Below are 22529 nucleotides of genomic sequence, written 5' to 3' on the forward strand. Positions count from 1 at the left end.
TTATACCTATGTTTCTCATTCTCATTATTTCTACTTTTAATTATAGCAGTCCCTTTAACATTTCCTGTAATGCTGGTTTTGTAGGGATAAAGTCTTTTGACCTTTATTTGTCTGGGAAGTTCTTTATTTCACCATCCAGCTTGATTGATAATCTTGCTGGATAAAGTAGTCTTGGTTTCAAATCCTTGTTTTACATTACCTTGAATATTACATGCCATTCCTTTCTGGCCTGTAGAGTTTCTGATGAGAAGTCAGATGACAGCCTTTTGGGGGCTCCTTTGTAGGTAGCAGATTGCTTTTCTCTAGCTTCCCTCAAGATTGTCTCTTTGTCTTAGATTCTTGGCATTTTAATTATGATGTGTCTGGGCATGGGCCTCTTTGGATTCTTCTTACTTGGGAATCTCTGTGCCTCCAGAACCTGTGTACCTTTTTCCCTGACCAGGTTAGGGAAGTTTTCTGCCATTATTTCATCAAATAGGTTCTCTAACCCCTGCCTACTTTTGACCGCCTCTGGAACTTTTATAATACAAATATTGTTACGTTCCATGCTGTCCCACAGCTTCCTTAGACTGTCCTCCTGTTTTTTAATTGTTTTTTGATTTTGGGTCTCTGATTGAGTCATTTTTTCTACCCTGTCTTCTAATTCACTGATCTGATCCTCAGCTTCTTCTAATCTGCTGTTTATTCCTTCTAATGTATTCTTTATTTCTGCTATGTCATTCTTCACTTCTGACTGGTCATTTTTCATAGTTTCCATATCCCTTTTCATGTTGCTGAGCATCCTTATAATCAGTATTCTGAATTCTGTATCTGAGAGATTGCTTTTCTCCATTTCATTTGGCTCTTTTTCTGGAGACTTCTCTTGTTGTTGTATTTGGGGCTTGTCTTTTGGTCTCCCCATTTTGTCTACTTTTTTGGGTTTGTTTTTAAGTGTTAGGTAGATCTGCTAGGACTCTCAGTCTTTTTGGAGGGTCTCTGGTACAGGCCAATGTCAGACGCAGTTTGTGACTGGCCCTGAGTACCCTGCTTGGAGCTATCAACAACCCTAGGCTTGAGGTCTCTACTGCTGGGGCTGGGTACATTTGGACAGGACCAAGATGCACACCAAAGTCTTCTATGGCTGGGGTCCCAAGACAGATCAGGCAAAGAGTCTAAGCACCCTGAGTTCTGCCTCTGCCTGATTGATCTGATTGATCTGATTCTCTTAATGAGCCTCAGGCTGTGGAAGCTCCACGGGCTGGGGCGTCTGGTTGTTACCAGTCTCTTAACAAGCCTCAGGCTGTAGAAAGTCTTCTGGGCAGGGCTAGAGGCTCTCCAGCAGGGTGGGGCAATTGCTTCCCCCCTCAGGCAAAAGCCGAAAATTCGCCTCCTAAGACATCTCCCACCATCTGGCGAAATGACTCTCCTCACACAGCTCCAGTTCATTCCACTCCCCCTCCGCCAGAGCCCAAGGTGAGTGGCTGCACAGGAAATGTGCGTTGTCTCTTTAAGAGGGTGCCTGCTGTTCCAGCTGTTTCTCCCTGGCAGACAGAAACCTGGCCCCTTTTCACAGCCAGTTGTAATGTGGGCACCTTTCTCAGTTCTGGTGCTCTGGGCTGGGAAGCCCAGCCTGGGGTTTAGGCCCCAGAGTCCTCAGTGGGAACCCCCACAGCTGAGATCTCCCCCCGGACCTTCAGCTGCTGCCTGTGGGAGCCCAGCCAGCCCTCTCGTGTCCACACTTCCTTCCAGTCTCTGTTACGTCTCCACTTTTCCTCCTTGGTTATTAGGGTGCTCTCCAGCTCATCTTCAGCTGTTTTTCAGGATGTTTTTTCTATGTTTTAGTTGTAAATCCAGATTGGTCCCGGGAGAGTGTCAGTGTAGCTTCCACTCAGTCTGCTGCCATCTTGGCTCTCTCCCCATACATTGTTTTTTAAAATAAAAATGTTTTTAAGGTATTTTTATTTTATTTTATTTTTTTATTGAATTTATTGGGCTTGCACTGGTTAACAAAATTATACAGGTTCAGGTGCACAGTTCTACAGCACATCATCTGTACACTGTGCTGTGTATTCACCACCCCAAGCCAAGCCTTCACCCATCACCATTTATCCCCCCTGTACCCTTCTCCTCTTGACTCCTCCCTCCCCCCACCACAATCACCACACTGTTACCCAAATCCTTGAGTTTTTCCTCTTTTTCTTTTTTGCTGTAACCCTCCACTTCCCCCTCCCAGCCCCACCCTGGGCAGCTGTCCGCCTGCTCTGTATGAGTCTGTCTCTATTTTGCTTGTTCATTTGTTCATTTGATTCCACACATGCGTGAAATCAAATGTTACTTGTCTTTTTAGTCTAAGGAGCAAAACTGGATAGATTGACTGGGTGGGTAGAAGATGTTAGTGAAAAGCAAGGCCTCACTAGTTCCCTTGCTTACACAATCATCTTCTGATTTCTGAAAGGTTGCTAGTGTCTATGCCAGGACCCCTTAGGGGATTCTTCTGTATCATAAGGAGCTAGAAGCTGGCTCAGAAGTGTTTGAGGTGCTGGGTATGAGTAGAAATACGTGGGCCAGACTTGAACCTTAAGTGAGAAGAAACTATGGAGGGAGCCTGAGTTCCTACTTCTTACCGAGAAATGTGAATTGTCACTTTGAAATTTTCAGTGCCACCCTTCATTCTCCAGAGACAGGAGAGGGGCTAGAAATGCACTTAATATTCCATCATGCCTATGTGATGAAGCCTCCATAAAAATTTCCATATTTCAGGTTTCAGGGAGCTTCAGGGTTGTCCAACACATTGCTACCTAGAAGGTGGTACATCTCAATTCCAGATCTCTCCCTATGTTTCTCTTTATCTGACTGCTCATCTGTTTCCTTTATCATATCCTTATTTTATAATAAACTGGTAGACGTAAATGTTTTCCTGAGTTCTGTGAGCTGTTCTAGCAAATGATTGAATTTAAGGAGGTAGAGGGGTCATGGGAATCTCCAGTTCGTAGCCAAGTTGAACAGAGCTGTGGATAAGCTGAGGACCTACTACTTCTAATTGGCATCTAAAGTTGGGGGCAGTATTGTAGAACTGAGCCCTTAACATGTGGAGTCTGCACTAACTCTGGTTAGTATCAGAATTGAATTGAACTGTAGGACACCCAGCTGAAAATTGTTTGGTGTGAGAAAGAAACACACCCACATCTGGTGTCAGAAGTGTGGTAGTGTGTGAGAATAAAGGAGAAACATACAGAATTAAGTTTTTCCTTACAAAGGGGCCATTATCTATAATCAAACTGCTGACAGAGGGGCAGAGAGCAGCTTGTGAGTTCTTTTGTGGCTCAGCCACAAAAACCATCTACAAAAATAGAATCATTGCTTTAGATGTGGGTAAAGGATCTTTGAAACCTTGACCTTGGAAAATGGAGAATGCTTTTTTTTATTTGTTTACTTATTTTTATATTAAACCAGAAGTTTCTCAGTATGATTCTCTGACTCATAATTTACCTACTACTTTATAACCATCCAATTGCATTTCAGGTAAGTTGTGACAAACTGAAGGAAATTTTTCTTGTTAAACCTGTAAAGTATCCATTATTAAGAAATACTATATTTTATAAAATAAAATAAATAATTATGAAGCACCTTTCTAAGATCATACACACATTTTTGTGTGTGTATGTCTGTGTCTATTTTATTGGTTTTCTCTGCATATCGATTTTTTTCTTTTTTATCTAAATAATCAACCCAAAGCCACTTAGTTTTTACCACCAACAGAGACAAACTAGAACTGCTTAATCCTAAGTACAACTTCCTGGAAAGATTGGGCAAGCTTTAGTTTAACATCCAAATCTAGCCCAGTTAATCCTGGCTTCTGGCACCAGGTCACCGAGTAACGCATAGGTACCATGACCAATCTCTGGGTGGGGTGGAATATTTATTCTCAGAAGGAGGCTAACAATCCAGAATGTGGATGCTGCACAAGGAAGCTGGAACACAGTTGGAAATCATTGCCCTAGTGTATTATTCGTACAATTAAATAGATTGTTAGTATACTCTCAAAGAGTTTGACTACCACAGTCAGTTTATAAAATTGTTCCTTTGAGCTGTCATAGCTGTTAAAGATACTTCTTTGTGGTTTGTATTTACATTAATAATATAACGGGAAAATATTGACATAATTTTGGGCGTGCCATTTTAACAATCAAGTGTAGTTTATAATAAACATAGTTACTTTGTATGTAATAATATATCAATAGATATATAACATGGAGATGGGAATGGGTATTGAGTAAAGTTTATAGAAAGTAATGAAATAATGATTTAAATATCACTAGAAGAGGTGTATTTTCTAAATCAAACAATTTACTTAAAATTTCAAATTCAAGGAGTAAAGGAATTGTTAAAGATTGGTAATAGGGCAGTGTTTTCTAAAGTGTCAGCTTTATAAGCTGCTCCTTCCAAAGGCTGCATGCTTTATATAAATACATTCACCTCTTGGAAATTCACATTTCACATTAGTATATCAAAGTATGGACAGTAGGGAAGAAAGTTGTTTAACTTTGTAACCCAAAATTATTTGAATGCAGGTTCATTATTACGATACTTTCACTTTTAGTGATTTAAAAATATTTTGAAAATAATAGTAGTATAACATTATTGCTAATAGTCTGATATTACTCATATTTTGAATATTTATATTTTATAAAAATATATTTTGCATAACTGTAGATACTAGAATGTCTCTTTATGTTATGTATACATGTTTGTACCAGTAATGTATGAAAATGCTTGCCTTCCTCACAGCCTCACCAATAGAATGCATTCTTATAATTTTAAATTTTTATTTTTCTGGATTGTGCAATTTTTAACTTAATTCTTTTAAATTTTACTGTTGATGTGGATTTAACACTTTGAGAATCTTCTTTATTTTTTAGCATCTATCAGATGATTTTTTTTTAGATCCTGTCAAGTTTAGTGATTATTTTTGGTCACAATCATAAAATTTTGTCTATCCATTCACTCACTACCTATTAAAAAATATCTTGAGTGACCTTTATTTCCCAGAAAATATGCTAAGACACAGTACCTGTCCTCAAGTTGCTTACTGATAGGAAGGATACGGTAAACAAATTAATGGACAATTACAATACAGTGTAATGAATACCTTATTATTGGGGATGGGGTAGGATGGTGGAAATAAGTACTAAGCATTAATGAGACAGTCCAATAAGCCAGGACAAGTGGAATAGGGAAGCTGAATAGGTAGCTGAACAAACAGACAGCAATTTAGAGCAGATACAGGTCACCTCCCTAGAACATGCCTCCCCCCATTCCCTTTCCCCTCTTCTTCCTTCACTTCCAGCACAGGCATGCATCTCCTAAGCTCTAAGGGATCCCATGAGACTTGCAACCAGGGCAGCAATGGGCAGAGGTGGCTCGTCGCAGGCAAGTCCCCTGAACTTGACTCCAAGGCCTCCTTTTCTCTGACTTCCCAGAGAACTAGGGCAGCCCAGCCTGGGCTCTCCTGTTGCTTCTCCTATGCTAAGCCCTTTCTAGTTTTACTGTCCCCAGCTTTAATAAATGTTCCCTCATAGTCATCTGGACTCGTGTTGTGAAACACAAAGTCAAGAACCCACACACTACGGGCTGCCTTTAGGCAGACCCGCTCAGGGCCAGGTCTCCTTTCCAGTGACATTAACAAAGCATTAAGGGAGAGCATTTCCTTCATATGTTCAAGGGGCTTCCTGGAGGAAGTGATTTCTTAACTGAGTGGGTCTTTAACAAGAGTAGGATTTAACCATTGTAAAGCAGAAGGAAGGAATGTTGGTGAGCTTTCCAGATTGACACAACTCTGCGTGGACGATACCTTCCAGTGAGGGAAGAGAGGGCCAAATATAGTCTATAATTGCAAGCAGTTTAATGCGATTGACATACAGAATTCATGTACACACTGTCAGGTGTGATGAGGTGAGAGAGGAGCAGAGAGAAGTTCAGACTTCATGCACAGGACAAAGGAGACTTACTAAAAAGTCTTGAACAGACTAGAGATATTATTAGGAGCTTTATTATGGAAATGACAGTGAGGTGTTTCCAAAGAACTTGAGGTTTATTCTCAAAGTTAAACTATGTTGTTTACATAGAAATATGCCAAGTCAGGTAAAATAAAGGAATGATCCAAGAACAGACAGTGATCTTAAAGAAGGCAGTGGCTTTTAAAAAAAAGAACGGACCAGTCTGAAGGTGGTCAGCAATGAAACAGGTAAAGGGAGGTGGTATCTGAGAGGAAGGCTTTGTCTGCTTTGGTGGCTTAACATGAGTCCTTTTCTAGAAAAGGAGCTGTTCTTGGTGTCTGGGCCTTTACAGTAGAATTTGAACAACAGCAGTAACAGTTTGTACTGAGAACCCAAACCCTCCATGCCTATACCTGCTTGTGACTTACAAGCAACATCACTGCTCTTCAGATGCTTCTTTAAGGCGATTTTATTATTCCACTGTCGTCATCAACCCGATTTGACTGTTTCAGAAAATTCTTGCCTAGAAAGATAAAGTTGCTAATAAGTTTATTGTTTATTTCAGAAGTTTCCTGAAAATCCATTCAAACCAGTAATAGACTATTCAAATCAAAGTAGCATCAAACAGCTGTTTACTCTTCAAAAATTGCTTTGAAATCCTGTATTCAAACCTTCCCTCATCCATGTCTATCAATACTAAACTGTTAGGTCACAGATTTTTCCCAGTCATGATCCAGCCCCCTTCTCACACCAAATGATTCACATTAAGCCAGCTCCCCCAAATCTTAAACATATCCTGTCTCTGCCTTTCCTCTTCTGAAACACCACCAAGATTCTTGCCGAGGTGGTAGCCTCGTTCACTGTGGTAAACAATAAACTCAAGTTTGCTTTATCCACAATCTATTTGGGTGGTGTTTTCAGGGAGTCAAGTATATATAAGATCAGTTTCTTATTCCACCTACAAATGATGCTTTTTGCATAAATGGTGACCCACAGTTCGGAACTTAGGCCTAATAATAGTCCTCCCCAAAATCTCAATTCACTTACTAATTTTTTCTTTTTCTTTCAACCTGGCACATGATATTTAGAGCCAGAGGGACCTCAAGAAATGCCACCGTGGCTCAGTCCTAATTATTGTTTTTCAAATTAGTGAATCTGGAAACGTATTATGGTTTCAGGAATAAGTAAGTAAACTATGTAGCCCAGCCAATCAGCCTATATCAACCAAGAAAGGTTTTTGAAAAAAGCTGTATAGATTTTATGTAAATTTGGTATTTATGAGCAGCAAACTTTTAGCGCTGACATCTGCCTGAGAAGAAACTTCATTTACAGCAGCGGCAGACGTGAAGTTCACTGTGAACTAGTTCTGGATACCATATGCTTCAGCATGCCGAAGGAGGGGGACAGGGGCATTTAAAAACAGACTCTCTCGCTCTCACTGTGAATGATGTTGCGTGACAACACTGTGACATCATCACCTGCTCTGCCTTATTTGCGGTTGCACCGAGAGCGTGCGGGCCTGCCGCAGCACCTGGGGGTGCGCTGCTTTCCTCTGCAGAAGGAACTGCAGGCTCTTCACAGCACTTCCTTTCCAGTCCTCACACCTCCCTAAGGTATTGCCAAACTGGAGACACATTTCACAGTTTAATCATGTGGAACACATTGGTAAATATAGATGTGCCTTTTAGAAAGTTGCTTCAAAGTGTACTTTGCAGCTCACACGCCGCCCCTCAGGGTGTGAACCAGTGGTGTAGCGTAGAGCTCTGGGCCCTCCCTGCGTGAGCTGGGAGGAGAGATGTGTCTGGCAGCCACGGTCGCCAGGAGGAAAGGAGGGTCATGGGGAAAAGGCAGGCTATTTATTACACGTTCTCTCCTTTTCTTTATCTCCCCACACAGGGGTGTCTCCTTTTCCTCAATCTCATTTTTTTTTTTTTTTCCCCAGCATCAAAAAGAACACTGAGTTATAAAGTTTAAGTTGTAATTAAGAGTCTGGTTAGACTTTCATGACAGAACACAAAAGTCCATTTAATGCCCAAGTCCTGCTGATTATAATCTGGCAATCTAACCAGTTCTTACAGCTGTAACGGAAAACGGGGTCTTCTGAAAGGCGAATGTGGCAACGTTGTAGGCGTGGCTATTTCTTGCTCTCATCTCTCCAACTCCACAGTGAAGGGTCTGGCGTTTTCTCAGAATACTTCTGACTCTCCCACCTCACCTTTTCCTTCCCAGACCCCACACCTCCCAGTTGCCTAGGAGAGATCTCTCGATCTGGAGCTGGTGTGATGCTCCTTGTGCCCGGGAGCAGCTGTGTGAGCCCTGGGCGGGTAAACCTCCCTGGGCCTGATTCCTCCCCCACCTGTGATCTGTGCACAGAGCCGGCTCCCGGAGTTGTCCTGAAGATCCAGTAAGACGCCGAGTGGGGAGGGGAGGAGCTGAGCTGCTGTCTAGCAGAGAAAAACGAGGCCTCCTGGGAAGGTTCTGACTGTCTCGTTCTCTAGGGCTGATTTGCTCTAGGCTTGGCACGATTCCTATAGGGAGCTTCCAGATGGGGAGTACCTGTGCTTACTTGTGCGTGGTATTGTAGGTAGAAATGCCCTCGCTGTATGAATATGAATATCACTTATTGCCCACATGCAAGCTGGACCTGCCTCACAGCCCTACATGGAGCTTGTAGCATTTCCCAAACTGTGCTACATGGACAACAGGTGGCACATGAGGCCATTTCAAGTGGTATACAGCAAACATTAATTTTTTTTTAAACTATCATGACATCTATAATTTTGGAAGTAAAAATTATTACTTTAAAATAAATTTATTTAGGCCAAATCATGAATCGACTTAGAGAAAACAATAGAGTAAAGCATACCACAGTTGGATTACAGATATAGGAAGGTGGACTTGGAATGACTGATAGGTGGGAAGCCCTCCTTGATAGGATAGAGTCAGTAGGATGAAAGAATAAACTACTCAGTATTTGAATAAACATAATATATCATCGTTCATTCCAGGAAAAGGCTTTGCAAGAGTTGGAGAAAAGATCAATACCCAATTGTGGCCCAGGTGAGGGGAATAGAAATGGAGTAATTGCAGCTGAAGATTAACTTTGGACACATTTCCTGGTAAGTCCTGAGCCTCACCACCATTTTTGTACATTATTAATGTAAATGATGTATGAAGAATTGATAAAACTTGGCAAAGTTTAATACATACACTGATTTAAAGTTTGTGGGGTTATTTGAAATTTAAGGTGAGACTTACTTGGTCTTGTCTTGAGAATTTCAGAAAGAAAGACTCCTCACATTCTGAGTAGTTTATTTAATTCCCTGGTATTAGAAAAGTCTTCCTGATATCTGGCCTGAATCCCTTCTAGCTTAAGTGCAGATGTCAAAGGAACAGAAAAATTGGGAAGCTGTTGTCATTCTGCCCCCTCATCCTCGTTACAAAGCCACTGACAGCAGTGGACTCCTGATCCTCACCTTACTTTGTTTTTATTCAGTTTTCTCTTTGTGACTTCTGTCAATGAAAACCATGAATGCTTCTTATTCTTTTTGTTTGTTTATTTAAAATGGAGACAATTTACATAATGTATCAAGACGCTTGGGTATGAACTAGTAGAGGTCAGCCATTCTCTTTCCTAAAATGCATCAACATATCTGAGAGATGGTCATTCACAGATTCTGTGTGTGCTCAAGCTCAGGGTCCGTAAAGTTGTACAAGTATTTATGTATGACTTTATGTGTATTTTCAGAGTTTTTTCTCTTGTGAAACTTTGAAAAAAATGAAGAGAATTAAGTTGTTTCTAAAAAGCCAAAGCAGCCTGCCATCTCTTTTTCTTTTCTGGGCTACGGTCCAATTTGCACAGCAGTTGCAAAGAAAAAGCAAACGCATCACTAGATTCAGCGAGAAATATTGTAACAGTATGTAATCTCTGTCAAGATAAAATTGCTTTGTGATTTACATTACAATAAATCCTGACCTTTAAGTGCTGCAGACTAAGCTAATCTGTGAAGTACTTTATTCCAACACTGAATCAGCGAGAGAAGCTCAACCAAATTGACTGTATTAGTCCCACCACGGTGTGGTTAAAGAGCCTATATATGTTGAAGCAGATTACAGAGCATTGTTCTGTGTGTACTGTAATAAGTAGAATAATTGAAATATTCAATCTGTCTCATCGTTGTGAAATAATGGAATTATTTTAACTTCCCTTCTGTTTACCCATTATGAGGATTACAAGTAGCCTCATTAAATATCATTAGGGCCTGATTTAGATCAATGAGAACAAGGAAATTCAGAATTAAGGCTGAAATACCACATGACATTTCAACCTAATTCACTCCTATGGCTGTTGTTTATTTTCATTCTCTCTCTCTCTCTCTCTCAAATTGTTAAGGTATTGTGTTGAATTTCTCAGGACCAGCTTTGAATGTTGGGTTATTTGCCTGCCTGAGTCAAATGTTTGGCTATTTGTCTGTCCAAGTAAATCATTGGAAAATGAAATTTTCTCAAAGATATGATTTTAAAAAAAATAGCTGGAATTTACCAAACTTGGTAAATTTTTGGCCATTTCCCCCCCCAAATATTTTTCTCTCCTCCTCTCTCTTGACTTTCCTCTGGATTTTGATTACACACATATCAGACAACTTTAGATTATCCCAGAGGTCACCGGTACTTTTTTTCAGTCTTTCTTTTCTCTCTATGATTCATTTTGAATAGTTTCTATTGCATGTCTTCAAATCCACTTAATTTTTCTTTCTGCAGTGCCTAATCTGCTATTAATTATATCCAGAATATATACAGATATATTTCAGGTACTAAATTTGTCCTCTCTAAAAGTTCTAATAAAAAATGCCTTCCATTTCTCTCCTCATCACACTCATGTCTGCTAATTCTATCTTCTCTCTCTAGAATGCCTCTTCTACTGCTTGGTGAAGGCTGACCAGATTCTGGATGCTGTGCTTTGTTTCTGGGTGCTGAATTTTTTGGTATTCCTTTAAATAATGTTGGATTTTATCCTGCCACACAATTAAGTGCTTAGGAATCAGATTTCTTTGAGACTGGGCTTCAAGCTTTGTTAGCCTAGGGCTAATTTGACCCTGAGGCTAAGGCAGTACTTCTGAAGACTCTTCCTCAGGCTTCCTGCCTTACCAGGCTTCCCACTCTGGCTGGTAGGAACTCCGTCCCGTCGGTGCTGTGGGAATTGCCCGGCTTCTTGCTTCCTCTTGCTTCTTTATTTGGTCAGAAGTACTGCCTTCTTTTGTATGTTCAGATCAGTACTCAACCCAAGATCTGCAGTAAATCTGCTGAGCTCTGAAAATCTTTATCTGTGTAGCTCCTTCCTCTCTGGTACTTTACCCCAGATATGCTATTAGTCTTGGGCCCCCTGTATTCCAATATCTGTCTCTTCAGCTTGGAGACCACAGGGCTCAGTTTGGGTTCCCCTGTCTTCTCTGGGAACTGGAAACTCTCTTCAGAGAGGCAGTCAGCAGGAGCAATGGCAGAGCTCATGTTGTTTCCCTTTTCTTAGGGACTGCTCATGTACCGCCTAGTATTCAAGGTCCGAAACAATTCTTTCTATTCTTTTGTCAAGTTTTTCATTGTTTGAGGTGGAGGGCTCCCTGTTACTCTATCATGGCCAGAAGCAGATGTCTCAAATAACTGATGTTTAAAAGGTAATTTATGATTTTTATTTAACCATTTGTTCAGAAGTTCTTGCCAGTACACATTTCTGGAAACATCAAAGTGATAAGAAGGTTTTTGAAACAAATTCTAGACACAGTAAACTATAACAATTGTTAATGCTCATTTTCCAACCACAAAGCAATGTAATAATTACAAAGCACACAGAACACCCTAATTACTTTAGCAACTAAAAATCAGGTTTTTTAAAAAATATATGTCTTTATTGATTTCAGAGAGAGGAAGGGAGGGGGAGAGAGAGAGAGAGTTGAACATGAATGATGAGAGAGTCATCATTGATCAGCTGCCTCCTGCACGTCCCCAACTGGAGATCAAGCCCGCAACCCGGGGATGTGCCCTGACCGGGAATTGAACCTCGATCTCCTGGATCCTTGGTTGATGCTCAACCACTGAGCCACTCCCAGCTGGGCTAAAAATCAGATTTTTTTTTTTTTACTTCTTTCAGAGTTATATATAAGAAAGTGTGAAGTGCTAGAGGCCTCTTCCATGGTTTCTGTTGCTCTGCTCTATTTTAAAGTTACATCGAGTTCAGGGGAATAATTTTCATTTTACTAAGGCAAACTTTTTTGTTATTTTGTGTTGTTTTTTTTTAGATTTTATAATAAATTTATAGGGTGCCTTGAGGGCAGCACAATTTGCATCACAGGGGGCCACCTAAGAAACTCACCTGGGACAGACCACTCTGTTCTGCCTTGGAGCACTATTACCTAGAACCAGAATTTTTCATGAGCTACTCCACATTATAAATAGAGACATCCTCAGGGCACCATATCAATGTATACTGGAGGTCTTCTCATGCATTTTGAGGGCAAAATAGCAGTTTTGATATCCCCAAGATAAGAGCAAGTATTCCTGATGCTAAAAGGATACTTGAACACTTAGCTGAGACAAGCATTTTTAAAGGTCAATTTTATAGTTCCCAAAACTTTTATTTATTATTTATTTATTTATATTGTTGACACTGTTACAGATGTCCCCATCCTTCCTTGTCCCCCTCCACCCAGCCCCTGTTCCCCTCCCCCCAGCCATCACCACACTGTTGTCTGTGTCTATGGATTATGCATATATGTTCTTTGGCTAATAGTTCCTAACAATTTTAAAATTAAAATGTAATGATTTTCTAGATTCATTTGCTGTAGCACCAAAAAAGAGGACAAAACTGATAGTTTGAAAGAAAGATTATATAAAAATATTAATAGATTGATATAGATAAGGTTACACACAGACACATGAATAGTCTCTCAGGCTACTATTTCTTTCTTTCTTTTTTTTTTTTTTTAAGAATTTATTTGAGCCAAACTGACAACCTACTGTTTATTTTCTTAACAATTAAAAAACCCTGCTAACAGACTGTTATAACCTGATGATTTACCAGTATTTAAATTTTCTGTGACCTAATCTGCACACTAGAGCATAAGAACAACTCACTGATCTTTCATGACATCAGCTAAATCAGGATATATCCTTAAGACAACGATATTTTATTAGGATGAGCCTCATGTATTTCCAGTGATTCAGGGGTTTCGTTGTCTTCAGGTCTGTCGGACACCTCTCCACCTTCCTGCATACGATACTGACTCCACACATTTTCTTGTTCCCACTTGTCTGACTTGGGAGTTCAATGGAATATCTTATCACTTACTTTGTTTTAGATGTTGGTCTGTGGGTTTTTGGTTTTGCTGTCATAGCTGTTTTCTGTTTTTATGACAGAATTTGGGGTGATTCATTACTACCCCTCTGCTACAACTGTCTTCCCAGAATTTCTTCCACCTTGGCTTCTTGAAGCTTTTGTTTCTACATCTGTTAAAATAAACAGAATGAAACAATCTCCTAATATCCCTTTCAACTCTAAGATCTGTGACTGTATAAGGTAACCTTATTTGGTGGAGCCAAACTTTTGGAGGCAAGGAGTATGTGAGGTACTGCTTTTCATGTTTTCAGACGCTGCATGTCTAACATTACGTTGCTGTGTGCTCTGATTATATTTTGTCCCCTGAGCCAATACGCATCCTATATCCATCCACCCTAATAACAAACGCTGAGCCCCTACTATGTACTACCTTTGATTCTCCAGGTACTTAGCACATTTGCGGTGCTATTTGAAGCTATAAATAACCACACTATAAATATCATCTCTCAGACACCCGATCACCTAAGTAGACCTGATTGTTACTTAGAGGTAAAATGTGGGCCTTACGATTTTTTTTGAGGGCACAGGGGAGGTGAGATAAACTATTCCAGCTTTATGACATAGAGGATTTCTTGGCTGCCACCAGTCTGCACTAGTCATTTTGTTAGGTACTTCCTTTACCTTTTATCTTAATGTAATTTTTCTTATTCAAGTCATACTTGCACATGCTTAAAAACAAACAAGCAATACTTTGGGACTTAAAAAAATAGCTGGCTTCTGTTTTATTTCTCTCCTCTTCTAATCCCCTTTCTCCAAAGGCAACTACTTAAATTATCTTAGCTGTTTATTTTAATATTTGCTTCCATATATCTAAATAACAGCATTCATTGCCATTTCTTGATTTGTCAGTTTTAAATATGATTTATCGACTTCCTGCTCTAGAGATTATTGTTTAGCTCTCTTATGCCGCCATCCATTCAACATAAATATTTCCCCTTTCTCATCCTTCCAGTAAAATTATATAATCATTTTTATTTAAGCCAATATTTGTTTACATTGTTATGATCATATAAATATTATACACACATAGTGAACCATATATTATACTATATGCAGTTTCCTTTCAGATATAACTAATGTTTTCTCTGAAATAAAAATATTCTCTTTTTTGTTTTCTACTTTTCCATGTAAATACCAGTAATTCATTCCCAATTCTCTGACAGAACTGAAATTCTGATACTTCAGGTACCTGTCATGTGCATTATGTGTTAGCGACATCTCTTCCGCAGGCCTCTCTTCCACCCTAATCTGCACTGGACGCTCAGGCTGCCACATAGCTGTCATCCCGGGATTTCACCTCTGCGCTGGTTCCCCCTGTATGTCTGTCACCCCACTTGCCTCTAATACTTATCTGAATTTGCCATTCTTTCATTCTCATTTTTTCTAATGAACTATTCCCTAATTCATTAATTCTCTTTTGCTTGTTTAATCTGTTGTTACCTCCATCTGTTGATTTCCTAAATGAGATATTTTACTTTTCAGTTCTAGAATTTCATTGGATTCTTTTTCATATAGACTGAGTTCTGATGAAATCCTTCATCTTGCCATTTATTTTCCTGCATATGTTATCATAGCTATTTTGAAGTTGTGATTAATAACCCAAATACCTGGACTGCCTGTTGGCCTGTTTCTTGTTTTTTCCTCTGTTTTCAGTTTTTTGTCGTCCTGGCATGGATGATGATTTTAACTCAATGCCAGGCATAGTAAATAAAAAATTATAGAGGCTCTGGATGATTTTTTCTTTTTCTAGAGAGAATTTTCTTTTCTCTGGCAGGTAGTTAGAGGAGGAATGGATCACCTTGGTACATTTGTGGTAGTCTATTTCCAGTCTGTTCTTACTCCTAGAGTATTTCCTTTGGAGGAATATCCGCTAAAACTCTGGAGCTGTTTATCAAGACCTTTAATTCTTGGCAGGCTTTGAACTTCAATTTTTGTCTTCTTGACACTGTGGTCAGTTCAAGACACTGCTTCACTTTTAGCTTCTAACTGCAGATTTCTTGGCTTCCAATCCTGCACAATTTAAGAATCTGTACATGACTTGATGAGAAAAAGTGCCAAGGAGTATAAAATTTACTTCTCTCAGTGGTCCCTTTTCTTTAGGATATTGGATCCTCATATTTTGGAAGCTATGTATTCCTCATCTTGAATTTGGGTCTCCCCAGACCACTGAAACTGACACAAACTCTAGGCCAACCCTTGTTGTTCAGCTTGTTCAATGCCCCACAGTGCAAATTAACAGGTGCTCTGAGGGAAAAAGCATCGGTGAATGTAAGGTTTACCTCAATGTGCTTCCCTTTTATCTGTGATTTTGGCTCTTCTAGTCCTGACTGCCTTAGTTGTTTCCAATGCCTAAAAGAACTGTTTTTTTTGTTGTTGTTTTTTTGTCTTTATTGTTGAAAGTATTAGAGATGCCCCCCTTTTTCCCCTCATTAACCCCTTCCACCTTGCTCCCACCCCCTCCCCAGGCCTTCAAGGTGCTATTGTCTGTCCATGGGTTATGCATATAAGTTCTTTGGTTAATTTCCCTGCCCTCCCAAAATTTATCAGTCTGTTGCATGCTTCAATGTCTCTGTATCTATTTTGTTTGCAGGTTTATTTTGTTCATTAGATTCCACATATTAGTGAGATCATGTGACACTTGTCTTTCTCTGAGTGGCTTATTTCATTTAGCATAATACTCTCCAGGTCCCTCTATGCTGTCTCAAAGGGTAAGAGATCCTTTTTTATAGCTGTGTAGTATTCCATGGTATAAATGCACCACAGGTTTTTTTATCCACTCATCTACTGTTGGACACTTGGGTTGTTTCCAGATCTTAGGTATTGTAATTTTACCCAGCTTTTAGTTTGAAAACTCATGACTTTCAGGATTTGAAACTTTTAAAATTGTGTTTTTTGGTTGTTTTTTTTTAAGTTTTAGTTCTGTAATAACTTATGTCCTTCTATTTTTCATTTTTTGTTTTTCCTTTCTGCAATTCCTGATATCTTGATATTAGACCTCCTGGGCGGATACCTTAATTTTTAACTTCTTTCTTTCTCATTTCCGTTTCTATGTCTTTTCCCTGGACCAATTTATTCAGAGAAGAACCTTTGATCTTATGACTTGGGGTATGAGGCAAGTATAGATGCTGGTGTTCTGAGAGCCAGCTAGGGAATGGGGTTGAGCAGGAAGGTTGTTCCAAATGTAAACTTTCACTCAGTGCCCCTGTTTCCAGCTGGTTACTCACCAATGCCTTCAGCTGCAACCTCTGTCCCTGAGTCCAGACCTTCCCTGATTCATCGTCTCCAGAGAGTAACCGTCAGTCTTCAGCACAGATGGGGAGGGAGATTTATCTAGTCTTTTGTTTTCAGTCCCGACTCCATAGGTAACTATGGAAGTACTTGGTGCTGCCAGTTCTTGAAACTTTCCAGGCTTTGTGGCACAGTGAGATGGCAGACTTAGGTTTCCACTTTCTCTGATATGTTAAGACACTTACCTTTTATCCACTCCTTCTCAACTTCTAAATTTATCTTGTCTCCTGCATTCTTTTCTCCCATTGTCATTGTCCTTGTGAATTTAGACTTAAAGGTTTATTTTTTCCTTTCTTGTTCTGTTTTTAATCTAGAGCTTTGGGAGGGACCAGAGAACAGGTGTGTTTAGGCCTCTAAACTTAAGAGGAAGTTTTAGGTGCTTTATATACATCACAACAAATTGCCACAGCAGGTAGTAATAGGTATGTATATGAAGAAAACGCAGAAGGAACACAGCAAATGACAAAGTTAGAATTAAAACCCCGTCTGTTATCAAAGCTCTTATTTGAAATGAGGTTTTTTAAAAAAACTTTGAAGTTTCTAGTTTTACTCACAAGTATGAAGAAATCCAATCCTTTTCGAAACCAAGTGATTCATGAAATAAGAAATTTTTCTATATGCCTTTACCTTCTTTATTTAGCAGTAAATTCTTATTTACTATATTATAAATTATACCATTTCAAAATCTAATGTGATTTTACTAATCAATTTCTCATTGTAGTTTTTATTTTGTGCTTGAAATTACTAAAACTACACTCTGGACAAATTATTCTCTGAGCCATTTCTCTGAGCCATGGTTCTTTCCCCCAATAGACTATATGGATTTTCTTTCATAAGGAATGAAGTTTGTTATTTACCCTTTTTGCTATGTTTTGAAAAAACATTTCTGAGAAGTTTCTTACTCTCTTCCCTGCTGGGCTACTCCACAAGTTTCTTTTGCTTCCTCTCAGCATATCTTTGACCCTTGGTAAAAGTTTCCCCACACGCTCAACCACAGAAGTGATTTACTCCCTCTTATGGGAAATAAGTAATATCTCTGTGGAACAACAAAGATATTTTTCAAGAGACAGCTTATACATTTTGTAATGAATGGAACATATAATGTTTGGAAAGTTTCTGTAAGTAATCTCCAGCTAAAAAATTGTACCAGCTTTTCTTTTATATTTCTACCAAAGAACGAAGAGGGCCTTGCCTATGGGACAGTTTCACATGAGGAAATGAAATTATGATGGGCTGTCATCACTTCCAAACACGTTCGTTCCCTGACAGTTATAAAGAAACATAGTTCCCTTTTGAAGCTGTCACCTAATGCCAGGCAAAACCTCTTTGTCTGCACTTCCCCATTTTCAAGAGGTAGGGCAGTTATATCAGCTAAACATTTGCAGGAAAAATATCCAGAGAATCAGAGAACTGAAACCAACGTGGAAGCACCTGATGTTGTATAATATTGTTTGAACTGAGAATAAAATGGTTCTCAGACTCTTTCATTGACCTCGAAGTTTCTTGGCATTCTGAAACCTCCTCATTGTTTCCTGTTTTGTAAGAATCAAAATTACTTTCTTTTGTTAAATGCTAACAGGGGTTTTCAAGTACTTTAAACATTTCTACTTCACCCTAATAGACGAGAAACACTCACTTGCTCGGTACCTCCTTTGATGTATATATTCACTTTATCCCCTTGTCCTACCAATTTGCACTATTTTTTTGCGGTGATTCCTGAACCATAGTGTTCTGTTTCCCAACTCAATTACACACTTTTACAGGTAACGAAGAAATGCCATGGCGACATTACATAAAAATACGCTCAATAAACGTTTCTCTAAATACAGGACATGTGCGTTGGTTTTAGTTCTGTGGCGTGTGCTCCTTAGGGAAGGAAGTGACGAGAGAGCTCCCCTTCCATGCACCCCCTGGGCGCGCTGCTGAGCAGGAGGCAACGGGAAGCTCTGGTAGGGTTTCAGCTAGGATGGTGACATCTAGGACATTCTCCCTGGCAGCCCACTGGCAAACACACAATGGAGGAAGGTAAAAATCAAATGAATAAAAGGGAACAGTGTCGAAGTAAAGCAGTCAAATCCTAGCTGAATAAGTGATCAATTAGGTGGATTGAAGAATATTCTAAAACAAGTAAGCAAAGAGAAGCCTAGAAACCACAAAACAGTGCATATCTGCATCTATTATGAATCATGGTTACTCTTCTGTAACAAGGGCAGTTTCCGACAGGCAACTCTGGGTAAGAATTTAAAAATTGGTGTTAAAGCCAAGTGGAGAAAAGTAAAAGTGTGAGCAAGGAGAGATTCAAAACGCCTTTGTTTCTAAGCCTTCTAATGACAACAAAATGGTATCAAAGAGGAATAAATTCTGGAGGGAAGAAAGATAAGAGTAAGGATTAAAATTACAAATGTTAGAAAAAGAGAATCACAAATTAATGATGCAGTTGCTCCCCAAGTGCAGCAGAAAGGAAGATTTAAACCATTTTGAGGAACTGACTCTCTCATGTATGCTTTTCTCTTTTAATACACAAGTTCTGCAAAAATATAGGTTCTTGGTTCAAGCTTGGGTTCTCCATACCTCGCCTCATGTCTTCTTCCTCATGACCTTTGATTTGGTCTGTCAAGAAGAAAGTTTCTATGACCCTCTGCTGACATACGTGGGAGGACTTCCTGATCTTTCAGCCCAGAGTGGAGGGTGAGACATCAAAGACTGCAGGGAACATAGAAAAAAATAGAGGAATAGCAACTAGTAACTCAGATGATTAGAGATGCAGAGATACGGTAGGAACAGATGGTTATCAGTATCTCCCACATAGCTGGGTCGAATAAATATTTGATCTAAGAATGAAAAAAGTAAATATAGTTATGAACATTGGAAGAAATTGTTCCATGCCAAAACATGTAATAAAAATAGCTACTATTTTCCACATGCCAAGCACTGTTCTAAATATTTTTGTATGTTATTTAATTTCTAAAACACCATTAGGAGCTAAATATTATCCTCAGTTTACTGATGAGGAAACCAAGGCTCAGGGTTGTTAAGTGTCAAGTCCAAGATCTCTTAGCCAGTAGCCACTGGAGCCAAAGACAGGAATTCAAGCCTGTTTACCTGTAGAGCTTGAGCTCTCAGATCCTGTGAATAATTATGCTTCCACAGCCCCCATGGCCAATTTAGTCACTAAGTCCTGGGCTATTATCTCTGCAATATCTGTGGGATCTGAACCCTCTTTCTGTGTCACTGCTGATGCCCTTGTCAGGTTCTCATTTTTCTTTCTTGTACGACTTCAAGAAGCTTTTGATTTGTTTCACTGTCTCCCATCATGACCATTTCAACTCAACCTCAGCAATGCAGCTGGAGTCATTGTCCCTGGTTAAAACTTCTGCCCTAGGGGTAAGAGAAATCTCTTTTGCTCCCATGACTTCATTCACCATCTATATGCGGATGAATCACAAATTTATATCTCTAACCTGGATTTCTCTTCAGAGCTTTCATACTAATATTTCTAACTCAGTAAGCAATGCCACCATCTACCCAATGCGTCTGACTTTCTCCCCACTGAAGCAGCCATGATAATAACCTTCTAACTAGTTGCTCTGTACCCCTGTACCTATGGCTTCCCACTTTTAATCCATTCTCCACACATATTATATTTCATAAACTGTAATATACACTTTTTTAATTTTACATTTTAACTTGGCTGATATCAGGATATGTCTCATTGATGTTCCAGCTATAGGTTAATTAGTAGCACTTGTTTTTCAATGTCACATATAAAAATGATGGTGCATTTTATATTCAGTGGCATCATAGAATTGATGAAATATGATAATAGGAAAAATAACTTTTCTAGATATGCTATTAATCTTGCATAGAACCTTCAGTGATTTTCCACTGTCCTTAGGATAAAATTTAAATTCTTAACAAGCCTATGAGGCTCTGCATGTCTGGCCCTTGTTTACCTCTGTAGAATCATTTGGTACTAATCTTTTCCTAGTTGCCTGTCTTTCAGCCACATTCTCCAGCAGGTGTTCATTGGGTGACTACTGTATGCTAGGCACTAGGATAATATACCAATGAACCAAAAAATAAGCATGGCTGCTGCCATCATAGTGCTGACTGTGCATTTGAAGCCTCCTGGCTTACCTTGAATTTGCCACGTTATTTCTTGCCTCAGGTCCCTGAGATATGCTATCCCTCTCTCAGGAAGGCCCTCCTCGCCATCCCCATCCCCATCCCCATCCCCATCCCCATCCCCATCCCCATCCCCATCCCCATCCCCATCCCCATCCCCATCCCCATCCCCATCCCCATCCCCATCCCCATCCCCATCCCCATCCCCATCCCCACCCCACCTCCATCCCCATCCCCATCCCCATCCCCATCCCCATCCCCATCCCCATCCCCATCCCCACCCCACCTCCATCCCCACCTCCATCCCCACCTCCATCCCCACCTCCATCCCCACCTCCATCCCCATCCCCATCCCCATCCCCATCCCCATCCCCATCCCCATCCCCATCCCCATCCCCACCCCACCTCCATCCCCACCTCCATCCCCACCTCCATCCCCACCTCCATCCCCACCTCCATCCCCACCTCCATCCCCATCCCCATCCCCATCCCCATCCCCATCCCCATCCCCACCCCACCTCCATCCCCACCTCCATCCCCACCTCCATCCCCACCTCCATCCCCACCTCCATCCCCACCTCCATCCCCATCCCCATCCCCATCCCCATCCCCATCCCCATCCCCATCCCCATCCCCATCCCCACCCCACCTCCATCCCCACCTCCATCCCCACCTCCATCCCCACCTCCATCCCCACCTCCATCCCCACCTCCATCCCCATCCCCATCCCCATCCCCATCCCCATCCCCATCCCCATCCCCATCCCCATCCCCACCTCCATGCCCATCCCCATCCCCACCCCCATCCCCACCCCACCTCCATCCCCATCCCCATCCCTACCCCCATCCCCATCCCCAATCCTTCACGCTTCTACTTAGCTTCTACCTCCTACTCATCCTCCAGGGTTTCTTTTACACAGCGCCCTACGCAGCCGTCCTGTTCAGCACTCTCCTAGCTCCTGCACCTCTTTTCCTGGCATTCACGGTGCTTTTGGGGGCTCTGTCTTCCCCTCTGGACTGTCCGGTCCGTGAAGGTAAGGGCTGAACCTGTCCCACTCACACCTTTCTCCCCAGCCCTTAGTTCAGTGCCCGGGTTGCGTTAGGGCATTTTAAAAATATTTATTGAATGAGTAAGTAATGGAATTGGAAACATGAATTCAATTTTGGACCACCCCGACACTCTGAATTTTTTACCACTTGAGTGTATTATTAAAACAAAACAAAAGCACAACCAAAATAGAACCATCAACATATGGGGTTACATAAGTTTCCGACTGAGGTGAGAAAGGAGAAAACACATGATCAGTTTCAAGCTGAGGTGCATGCAAGTTGATATTAAATGTCAGACAGATTTTCCCTTAAAACAAATGCTATAATCCTTTAACATCATTTTCATTACAAATCAATGTACGGACCAACATTAGTACAGTGATTTCGTGTCTGACAGATCAGGCCGTATTCTTCCCTGCTGGTTCAGAGGCCTCCTGCCCTGGGGGCCTCTGTACCGCGGGCCTGGGCTTGCTGTCTTGTGCTTAGGAACTGGTTGTGGATCCCCTTCCAAATGGCGAAGTGGCCGAGCGCTCTAGGCATATTCTGCTGTTTGGCAAACACGGGTCCGGCTGTACTCCTGAGAAAGCAAATAGAAAAGAAGCTCACTAGTGTCATTCTGTTTTTAAACATAGAATGCTTTCAGCAGAGTTTGAAGCAGTATTTAACGGCTTGTCTATCCTTTGCTCTAGGTGTATTTTCTTT

Source organism: Miniopterus schreibersii (genome assembly GCF_964146895.1).
Source record: "Miniopterus schreibersii genome assembly, chromosome: 3".
In the NCBI taxonomy this organism is placed as follows: domain Eukaryota; kingdom Metazoa; phylum Chordata; class Mammalia; order Chiroptera; family Miniopteridae; genus Miniopterus; species Miniopterus schreibersii.